Source organism: Erinaceus europaeus, chromosome 1 (assembly GCF_950295315.1).
Source record: "Erinaceus europaeus chromosome 1, mEriEur2.1, whole genome shotgun sequence".
Lineage (NCBI taxonomy): Eukaryota > Metazoa > Chordata > Mammalia > Eulipotyphla > Erinaceidae > Erinaceus > Erinaceus europaeus.
Genome location: NC_080162.1, coordinates 22,416,613 through 22,426,698, shown reverse-complemented (window position 1 = coordinate 22,426,698; position 10,086 = coordinate 22,416,613).

The following is a 10,086-nucleotide window of genomic DNA, read 5'->3' as shown; positions in this document are numbered from 1 at the left end:
GCAAGTCTGTCTCTCCCCCTCTCTATCTCCCCCTCCCCTCTCTCAATTTCTCTCTTCCCTATCAAATAAAATGTAAAAGAAAAAAGTGGTGGCCAGGAGTGGTAGATTCTTTTTTTTAATATTTATTTATTTATTTATTTATTTATTCCCTTTTGTTGCCCTTATTGTTTTATTGTTGTGGTTATTATTATTGTTGTCATCATTGTTGGATAGGACAGAAAGAAATGGAGAGAGGAGGGGAAGACAGAGAGGGGGAGTGAAAGATAGACACCTGCAGACCTGCTTCACCGCCTGTGAAGCGACTCTGCTGCACGTGGGGAGCCAGGGCTCAAACCGGGATCCTTACTCCAGTCCTTGTGCTTTGTGCCACCTGTGCTTAACCACTGCGCTACAGCCTGACTCCCAAGTGGTAGATTCTTGGTGTCAGCACCAAGCTCCAGCAATAATCCTGGAGGCAAAAAGAGGGAGAGGGAGGGGAGAGAGAGAGAGAGAGAGAATAGGCTAGAGACGAGAGAGAGAGAGAGAGAGAGAGAATAGGCTAGAGACCCTATTCAGCAAATACAGGGGAAGCTTACATGTTCACTATTAGCCTCAAAATTCAATTGTTTGGTTTGTTTTCAGAAAGTCCTTTAGCATCCTCTCCAGTTCAGAAGAAACCCCATTATAGGACACATGACATGGTATCAAACTTCAGCTTGAAGAACTACAACAATAGTTACCTTTCCTGAATGAATGCTCAGTCCTTAGTTCTATTTCGAGAACCACAAAGACCAAGGCCTTCTCCTCTCCTGTCTAATTTTGTCCTTGTCAAGTCTACTTTATAAGTGTCAATCAAACCATACCACATATTAAGAAGAATCCTTCAGCTCCTATGTTTTTAATCCATGGCAGAACCTATGAAGTAGATACTATTGCTTTGATAATTTTACAGATGACAAAGAAGTATCTTGCTCAAATTCATATAGGTAATGAAAGGCAAATTCAAGATTTAAACTTGGCAGTTGGAATGTGCAGAGACCCTCTTCTTGACCCTATATATCCCACAATAACTCTATGTGGCCGATGTTTTATTAGCACAACAACAGGGACAAGAATTCACTTGATTAGCCCTAGGTCAAACAGCTCTTGTGTTGATATGTGGTCTCAGTGTTCACCTCTGCGACACACTGGGTTAACTTCTTCTCATGCTGTGATTTTCCCCAAACATATCTTCTGTTTCACTGCCTTGGTTTTTTGTCATGTCAGCTATACCTCTAATAACACTTTGCTATGTTCTGTGGCAGTGTTATTTTTGCCCTTGGTTTCTTTTCTTGGTTCCCACCAGCTCCCTTCCAACTCATTCTCTTACCTTGTCTCAACTTTGATCAAAGAGTTCAAGTTACTCATGATTTCTTGAGAAAGTAAAGTATTTCTTTAGTTTTCATATTTTATTGGGGGAAATAATAAGTTGCAGACAGTTGGTGTCACAGCGGTAGCTATTTTTCAAAGCAAGTTTCTTATTCATGTTAGATACCCCCCCAACCAGGGTTATCAATTGGGCTCCGTACTGGCACTGGCGCTACAAATCCACTGTTCCCGGTGGCCATTTTTTCTTCCCCACCTCCAATTTTATTTTATTTTGAAAGGACAGAAATATTCGAGAGAGAAGATAGTGAGAAAGGAAGATAGACACCTGCAGACCTCCTTCAGCACCTGTTTCCCCCTTGCAGGTGGAGAAGGGAAGCTCAAACCTGGGTCTTGAGCAATGGTGTAATTTCAGTTGGGTGCACCACTGCCTGACCCCATCAAGTACAGGTTTTCTTTTTCTTTTTAATGTGTATTGTCTTTATTTATTGGATATTTATTTATTGGGAGGTAGAGATGGAGAGAAACAGAAAGATACCTGTAGCACTGCTTCATCATTTCAAAAGCTTTCCCCCTGAAGGTGGGAATCAGGGGCTTGAACCCAGGTCCTTGCACATTGTAACATGTGAGTGAGCTCAACCAGGTGTGTCACCACCTGACTGTTGGGAAATTGTGCAGATGTGGTCACATCCACCATGTTGTCCCCTCGGGGTATTGTCAATTCCTGTGAGAGTTGAAATTCTATTCCTGGAGTGTCCTGTTCCACCATGTTGTCCCCTCAGGGTATTGGCTATTCCCAGAGTGCCTTGCTTCCTATCCAATCTTGTCCCAACTTGTCACTTCTGGAATTTCTCCCATAAAAGCCCTTCTGCTTCTGTCCCTCTCTCACTTTGCCCCTTTTCGCCTCCATGACTTGAGGAGAGAAGGGTTGCTGTGCGTAGGGAGGCAGCCATTTTGCTAGCTCCATGTGGCCCAAACCGCTATGCTCTCACCCAACTCTGAGGTGTCTGCGTGAATAAAGATTTGTGTTTCCTCTCCACTCTGGTCTCTTCTCCTTCCCCCACAGCGCAGCCCGACAGACATCTGGTGCCCTTGCAGATGGAGAAAGGAGCTCAAACCTGGGTCCTTGAGCACTGGTGTGATTTCAGTTTACCCCATCAACTGACCCCATCAAGTATAGGTTTTCTTTTTATTTTTAATGTGTATTATCTATTTATTGGATAGAGAGAGCCAGAAATTAAGAGGAAGGGGGAGGTAGAGATGGAGAAAAACAGAAAGATACCTGTAGCACTGCTTCATCACTTCAAAAGCTTTCCCCCTGAAGGTGGGAATCAGGGGCTTGAACCCAGGTCCTTGCACATTGTAATATGTGAGCTCAACCAGGTGTGCCACCACCTGACCCCCTCAAGTACAGTTTCTTATCTCTGCATGTTAGGTGCCAGCACATTACTCCCACCACCACCTAAGGTGTTCCTCCACTGTCATTCACCTGCTCCTCCACATCTTCTCAATCCCTCTTCCACCTCCCACTTTATAGAGTCTTTGGCTCTGCTGAGTAAGAACACACCTAGTTTGAGTTTCACCCTGTGGGAAGTAAAATGTTTCTTAGGTTATGTTTTCTTCTATTTCCTGTACATACTTAGCATGTGATTCTTCTTAGCTCATCCTTTTTTTTTTTTTTTTCCTGTAGGGTTATAGCTGGGCTCGGTGCCTGCACCATGAATCCACCACTCCTGGAGGCCATTTTTCCCCCTTTTTGTTGTAGCCTCGTTGTGGTTATTATTACTGCCATTGTTGATGTTGTTGTTGTTGGATAGGACAGAGAGAAATGGAGAGAGGAGGGGAAGACGGAGAGGGGGAGAGAAAGATAGACACCTGCAGACCTGCTTCACCGCCTGTGAAGCGACTCCCCTGCAGGTGGGGAGCAGGGGGCTCGAACCGGGATCCTTACACCAGTCCTGGCACTTTGCTCCACGTGCACTTAACCCACTGCACCACCACCCAACCCCCCCTTTCCTCCTTTTTATTCCTTCTTCCTTTTTTATTTCATAAATTTCTGTATAGATGCTAGTTTGTCTTATTTTGCTTATGTTGAATCTGGAACACTGACAGGCAAGTATTCTGTGTGCTGAAAGGTCATCTCCTCCTCTCGTCTTTCACCAGGTTCTGTTTGTCCTCTCCCATGCGCTTGAGGTCTGGTTTATATTCCTCTCTGGCATGTGGACATAGAGGTGATGCAGAAAACTAGGTCTTAGGAAGCCAGCAAATAAACTGGGTCTCTGCTCTCTTTATCTGCATTTAAAAAGTTATTAGTAATTTCATATTGATTTATAAAATTATAAGATAATAGGGATATAATTATACATTTTCCCCACCACCAGAGTTCTGTATCCCCATTTCCTTCATTGGGAGCCGTATTCATTTCCTTCATTGAGAACTGTATTCATTTCCAAGATCACAGGTATTGATAGACTATTACTTCTATAGCTATATTTATATATATTCACATTTTTTCTCTCCTATGATATTGCTTTCTAAGTCACACCTACACCTGTTCCTACTTCTGAATCTCCTTCCTTTTTTCCTCCTCACTCTCTGGGTCCTGATGGAATTGGAGTTCAGAACCCTCTAGTCATCTTCCCCTAACATTTCTCCCCCTCTCTGAGAGTATGGACAAGAAAAGAAAACAACTTGATGTAAACTGACGACTATTACATTCTACATCTGAGAGAATAATTATTTAATGCTTCCTGCTTATTTAAAACACAAAAATGTTACAATGTTAAGAAAGTTGTCCTCCCTGGGTGAAGATGTAGCTCAAATCAATGAGCTCAGCAACATTTTTCATATTAAATTTGAGTTTCCAGTGAAAAGAAAATAGATAGATAGATAAATAGATAGATAGATAGATAGATGATAGATAGATAGATAGATAGATAGATAGATAGATAGACAGATAGAGAGATACCAGAGGGGAGGAGAGAGAGATTCCAGAGCACTACTCAGCTTTGGCTTACAATAGTGCTAGGGATTAAACCTGGAGCTTTGGAGCCTTGGACATGGGAGTCTTTTGCATAACTAATCTGCTGTCTTCCCAAACATATGTCTAACTTTAAGGAAAATCAGACTTTTCCCCAAGTCCCTCCCTATCCAAGAGCTAACAGTTGTGCCCCTCTAACTGGGCCTAGCCAGTACAAAGGGAAGGCTTTCCTTGTAGGGTCCCAAGCCTTTAAAGCAACCTGATTTGGAGCTGCACACTCTGGACTTAGAGAAAAGTCCTGGATGAGGGCTAGAAAAGATACTCTTGGTGGATTTCCTGAGGTGGTTGAGCTCAGTCCATTTCAACAGATTAGAGACACCAGGCAGCCAAAAACAAAAGCTAAGTTTCACTTAACTTTTCCTTTTTTTAGAGATTTATTTATTCTTGAGAGGAAATTAGAAGAAAGAGAGAAAGAACCAGACATCATCCTAGTACATATGCTGCCGGGGATATGCTTTAGAGTACAAAGATTTATCTACTGGACCACATCACTTAACTTTTGAACAATTTGGGGTTTTTTTGTTTGTTTTTTGTTTGTTTTTTGCTAACATTTGAAAATCAGGAACTGGGCGGCCTCTTTTGAAATATTAAAAGCTGTGGAAACACTGGATCCTTGTGTTGCTACTCCCGGTGTGAACACTCACTTGCTATAGTCCTCACCCTCATTTACAAGCGTTGCTTGACACACATGCTGGGGACTTGCTCTAGCTCATCTTGTTCATTTGTTCAGCCTTCATTCCTTTAAGCTCTGCACCCACAGAGTAATATAGTAACAGTAGGTAAACTGGAAACAATGAACTTGGTCTTATCTGGATCCTTGTTGCTATTCACTTGATTCGCAATACTTTCTGATGATAACAACTTCACACAAAAAATTGCAAACTGACTAAAATACTTCTGACTTCAGCATGGTGTGTTTCCAAATATGATTTTGTATTAGATAGCAACACAAGGATCTATTTAATTTATGTTATATATTCTTTAGTAATACACATACACATTTGTTAAATGTCGTTTATTTGCAAGACTGTTGTTTTGATGACCTTGGCAATTTTCTGTAGTTCTTGCCAAGCATTTTGTAGAATGTTCTTCATTTGGGATTTAACTAAGGATGACTTCTGGGAATGGTGGATTCTTTGTACAGGTACTGAACCCAGTGATAACTCTGGTGGCAAATAAAAGACAAAGTCAGTCCAGAGCAATGAGCCCCACCAACAAACTAAATACACACACACACACACACACACACACACACACACACACCTTTCTGCCTGGATTACCTCACTAATCATAATACCCTTAAGGTTCATCTATGATATTGCAAAACATGACTTCCTTCTATCACATAGCTGAATAATATTACCTTGTCTGAATGTCATGCCTTCTTTATCCATCCAACTGAGTAGACTCTTAGGCTATTTGTTTATCTTGACTATTATGAATAATAGTGCAATAAACATGAACATAAAACTGCTTTTGGTGCCCTGTTCTCATTTTTTAATTATCTTTTTTAATTGAATATAGACAGCCAGAAATCAGGAGAGATGGGGGAAGATAGAAAGGGAGGGAGAGAGGAATACCTGCAGCCCTGCTTCTCCACGCAAAAAGCTTTTTCCTTTAGGTAGGGACCAGGATCACAAACCCAGGTCCTTGTGAATTGTAACATGTGCCCTTAACTAAGTGCGTCAGCATCCAGCCCCCATCCCTTGTTCTCATTTCTTTACATAAGTATTAAGAAGTGGGATAGTTTGAGCATTTTATTTTTTTACTTTTTAAGAGACTTTCATTCAGTTTTTCATGGTGACAGTAGTATCTCACTTGGATAATATGCTGCTTAGCCATGTGTCCCCACCACATTGAAGGAAGCATTGGGGTGTCATTCATGCTGTCTCTACCTCTCTCTAAAATAAATAAATATCTAGATAAAAAATTTACACAAGTTCCACTCTGGCTGCATTCTTGATAACACCTACTTCTTATTGTCTTAATAATACGTGTTTTGGAAATGCATTATGATCTCGATTTGTATTCAGTGATGACAAGCATCTTTCCATTGCCTGCAATCACTTGGATTTCTTCTTTGGAAGAAATTTTCATTCATTTCCACTGCTAACTTTTCAACTTATTTTTGGAAGTTTTTTTTTTGTTTTGTTTTGTTTTTTGCTATTGAGCTGTATGAATTCTTTATGTAGTTTGGATATTAACCCACTACCCAATATATGATTTGCAAACACTTTTGTTCCTTACTTTCAATCTTTACATATTGTTGTTTATTTGTTTTGCCCACTACAGGCTTCCTCATTTAGTGTTGTACTTTTGGTTTTGCATTTAAAAAATCATTATTAAGTGGCTTTTACCTCAATGTCTCTTCACTTTTTCAGTATTTTGTTGTATCAGGTCCTATGTTTAAATATTTAATCTGTTTCAAATTAGTATCTGTGAGGTGTTTTCGATAAAAATATAGAAGCTATTCAGTCTAATGCCACAAGTCAATCCCAGCATGAAGTCTAGTTTGGATTAAGAAAGACTGGTATAATAATCTTCATAAAAAACACAAAGCAGGAATCCTGAATAGAAACACTTAGAAGAAAAAGGAGAAGGAAAAAAATCACCAGAAAAAAACACCTACAGACACATATAGATTCTAAAAGATTATAATAAAGGGTTGCAAACCAAAAACATAAAGACAAAGGCAGACACTTCTATACTCAAGCCTGATAAAGTAGACACTGAGCAGAAAAAAAAAAATCCTAAGAGCAATAAAGGAACTACCATATAATAATGAGAACAATTTACAAAGAAGATGTAACTTCCATTAATATGTATGTGTCTATATTTTTAGCCCACATTCATGTTAACTATCAAGCTCAGGTAAAAAAAAAAAAATTACTAAAATCATGGGCCCCAAGGAATATACCAAAAACAGACTTCCTGGCTTTTTACCATCCTAAAATTCCAGTTCTCACCTGCTTTATTCATACGTTCTGGTTCCTATTTAACATTTTGTCTTGCCTCATAACTTACTGTATTTTAGCCACCAAGTTACAGATGCTACCATGACACCAACCTGACTTCCCTGGGCAGATGACTTCACCAATGTGTCCTAGAACTTCAACTCCCCAGAGCCCTGCCCCACTAGGGAAAGACAGAAACAGACTCAGGGTATAGATCAACCTGCCGATGCCCATGTCCACCAGAGAAGCAGTTACAGAAGCCAGCACTGCTACCTTCTGAATCCCATAAGGAATTCTGGTCAGTATTCCCAAAGAGGGAGAAATGTTAGGGGAAGATGACTAGAGGACTCTGAAACCCAGTTGCATCAGAAAAAAAACTAGATTAGAGAGAAAATAGAAAAGGAAAGACATTCAGAAGTAGGAACAGGTTTATCTGTGACTTAAAGAGGAAGAGTAGGCAGGATAGATAGATAGATAGATACATAGATAGATAGATACATAGATATAGAAATAATAGTCGACCCATATCTGTGACTTTGGGTGAACCTGCTGTTTCCAGTAGATGGAATGGGGACACAGAACTCTGGTGATGGAAACAGTATGGAACTGTACCCCTGATAGTTTGTAAATAACTAATAAAAAAACATATGTATGTGTCTGATACATATGTACCTAAATATGTAAAATAATTACAAACAGACCTACTACATGACATTGACAGCAACATGATAATAGTAGGATGGTGTCAACCCACCAGTTGTATCAATAGATATATATCATACAGACAGACAATTCATAAGAAAATAATGCCTTTAAGTGAAATAATTGACCAGATAGTCTTAACAGGAAATTTTCTTTAGGAGATAGGAAATGGATACATAGGGGAATAAATGACTAGAATATTTTAATAGGTGAACCTTTTCAAAGATAGTCCTGATATTATTTTCTTTTTTCAAGATGGTTTTTTAATTTTATTTATTTTGGATACAGGCAGAATTGAGAGGAAAGGGAGAGACAGAGCGAGAAAGTGACAACTGTAGCACTGTTTGACTGCTCATGAAGCTTCTCTCCTGCAGGGGTTTGAACTGGGGTTCTTGAACATGGTAATGCTTACACTTAGCAAAGTCATATAAGTCCCTGCTGTGTCATCTGCCCTGTGAATTTGTACCGGAAGCCGTGTTCTTGTTTTGCACTTGAAGCCCCCAGCAGCTGTCTGTGTTTAGACTGCTGGCTCCAGCTTAAACACAGCTTCTCCTCTGCGCAGCTTGCTCTGTAGGAGCGGCTTGTAGCCAGGCTGACGTCCTGTCCCCAGGCCTGGCCCTGACCTGCCTCCCTCTGCCTCCTGTGAGGTGAGGCCCTTGAGAAGGGAAGGGACTCACTAAGGAGAGGCCTCTGGGCCAGTCTGCGTGACCTTGAACAAGCCCCCGTGTGTCCTGCTGCCAGCTGAGTGGTGAGAGACAGACAGAAGTGGCATCTGGTGCAGGGGTGCTCAGTAAACGCCTGCTCCCCACTCTCTCTTGCTCCCTGGATTTCCTGAATCCAGCCTCCACACTCTCTTCTGGTCAGAGGGTGGGTGTGGGGACTAAGTGCCTCAGGGGGGGACAAAGTGCACCCCTAGTTTGACCTCCCCCCCAAGCTCTGTGTAGTCTGTGGGAGTCATTTCCAAGAGAACAGAGGACAATGGCTGTTGTTTTCGACGGATTATGTTGTTTTTGCTGGGCTGGCTTCACGGGTGGGTAACAAACGACCAGGGACTCATGGTTGAGCTGTAGGCAGTATCTCTTTATTCATGCAGGACGCAGCACAATCTAAGCCGAGCTAAGCTAAACTCAAGGTACTCTAAAACTCACAATGCTGTCTTTATATATACTTGCCAAGTAGGGTGGAAACAGGATGTGACATAGAGAGGGTGGAGAGAAAAGTGACTGGTGAAAATCAGAGTGTGACAAGGAGGGGGCAGAGCAAGCGGGAATCCTATCACTGAACCACCAATGCCCTGGAGTGCTTTATGTAAATGTAAAAGTGATTTATGTAAATAGACCAAAGCTTTGAATGGGATTAAATCTATCCCTATATAGGCATATGGTTACGCAGAAGCCAGGGGGAGCTGGCATACTATCCAACAAATGGCCATGGTGGGCTAAGCACCTTCTAGGAGGGAGGCAGAGAGAAGGGAGGGGCTTGGCAAACCCTCTTCCCTTGCAGGGAGGAGAGGGGAGACTTGGGGCACCCGGGGACCACGTTTGGCCAGCAGAGCCGGGGAGTGGACACCAAGGACAGACACACATGGTGCTGACTGGGCAGCAAGACTGGGACACATTGCCGAGCCTGTGGCAGCAGAGCCCTGCTTGAAGTCTCAGCTTTCCCCGTGAAGCGCAGCTGGGGAACTTCGCGGAACTTATGAGGCCTTCCTTAGCCTCAACTTCTTCAACAGAAAAGTGGGGCTTTTATGAGAAGTTCAGGAGATAACATATCTTACCTGGGCCTGTTCCCAGAACATCAGGCACTTAAGAAATTCTAGATAAAGATGAAAAGGCAAACACCCCAGAAACTCTACCCACACCTTGGTACTCACTGTGCAGAGGTACCTGTGCAGAGGGCAGGGCAGCCAGGGTACCAAGTTGGAAGTCCCCTTTTCCACACTGTGGGCTCCCCCTGTTGTAAGTTTCAAACTGTTTTGAAGTAATAGGAGGAAGCATTGACCTTTTGGGTGAAAGAGGAGCTGTGGGAAGCCTCTCACTAAACAAT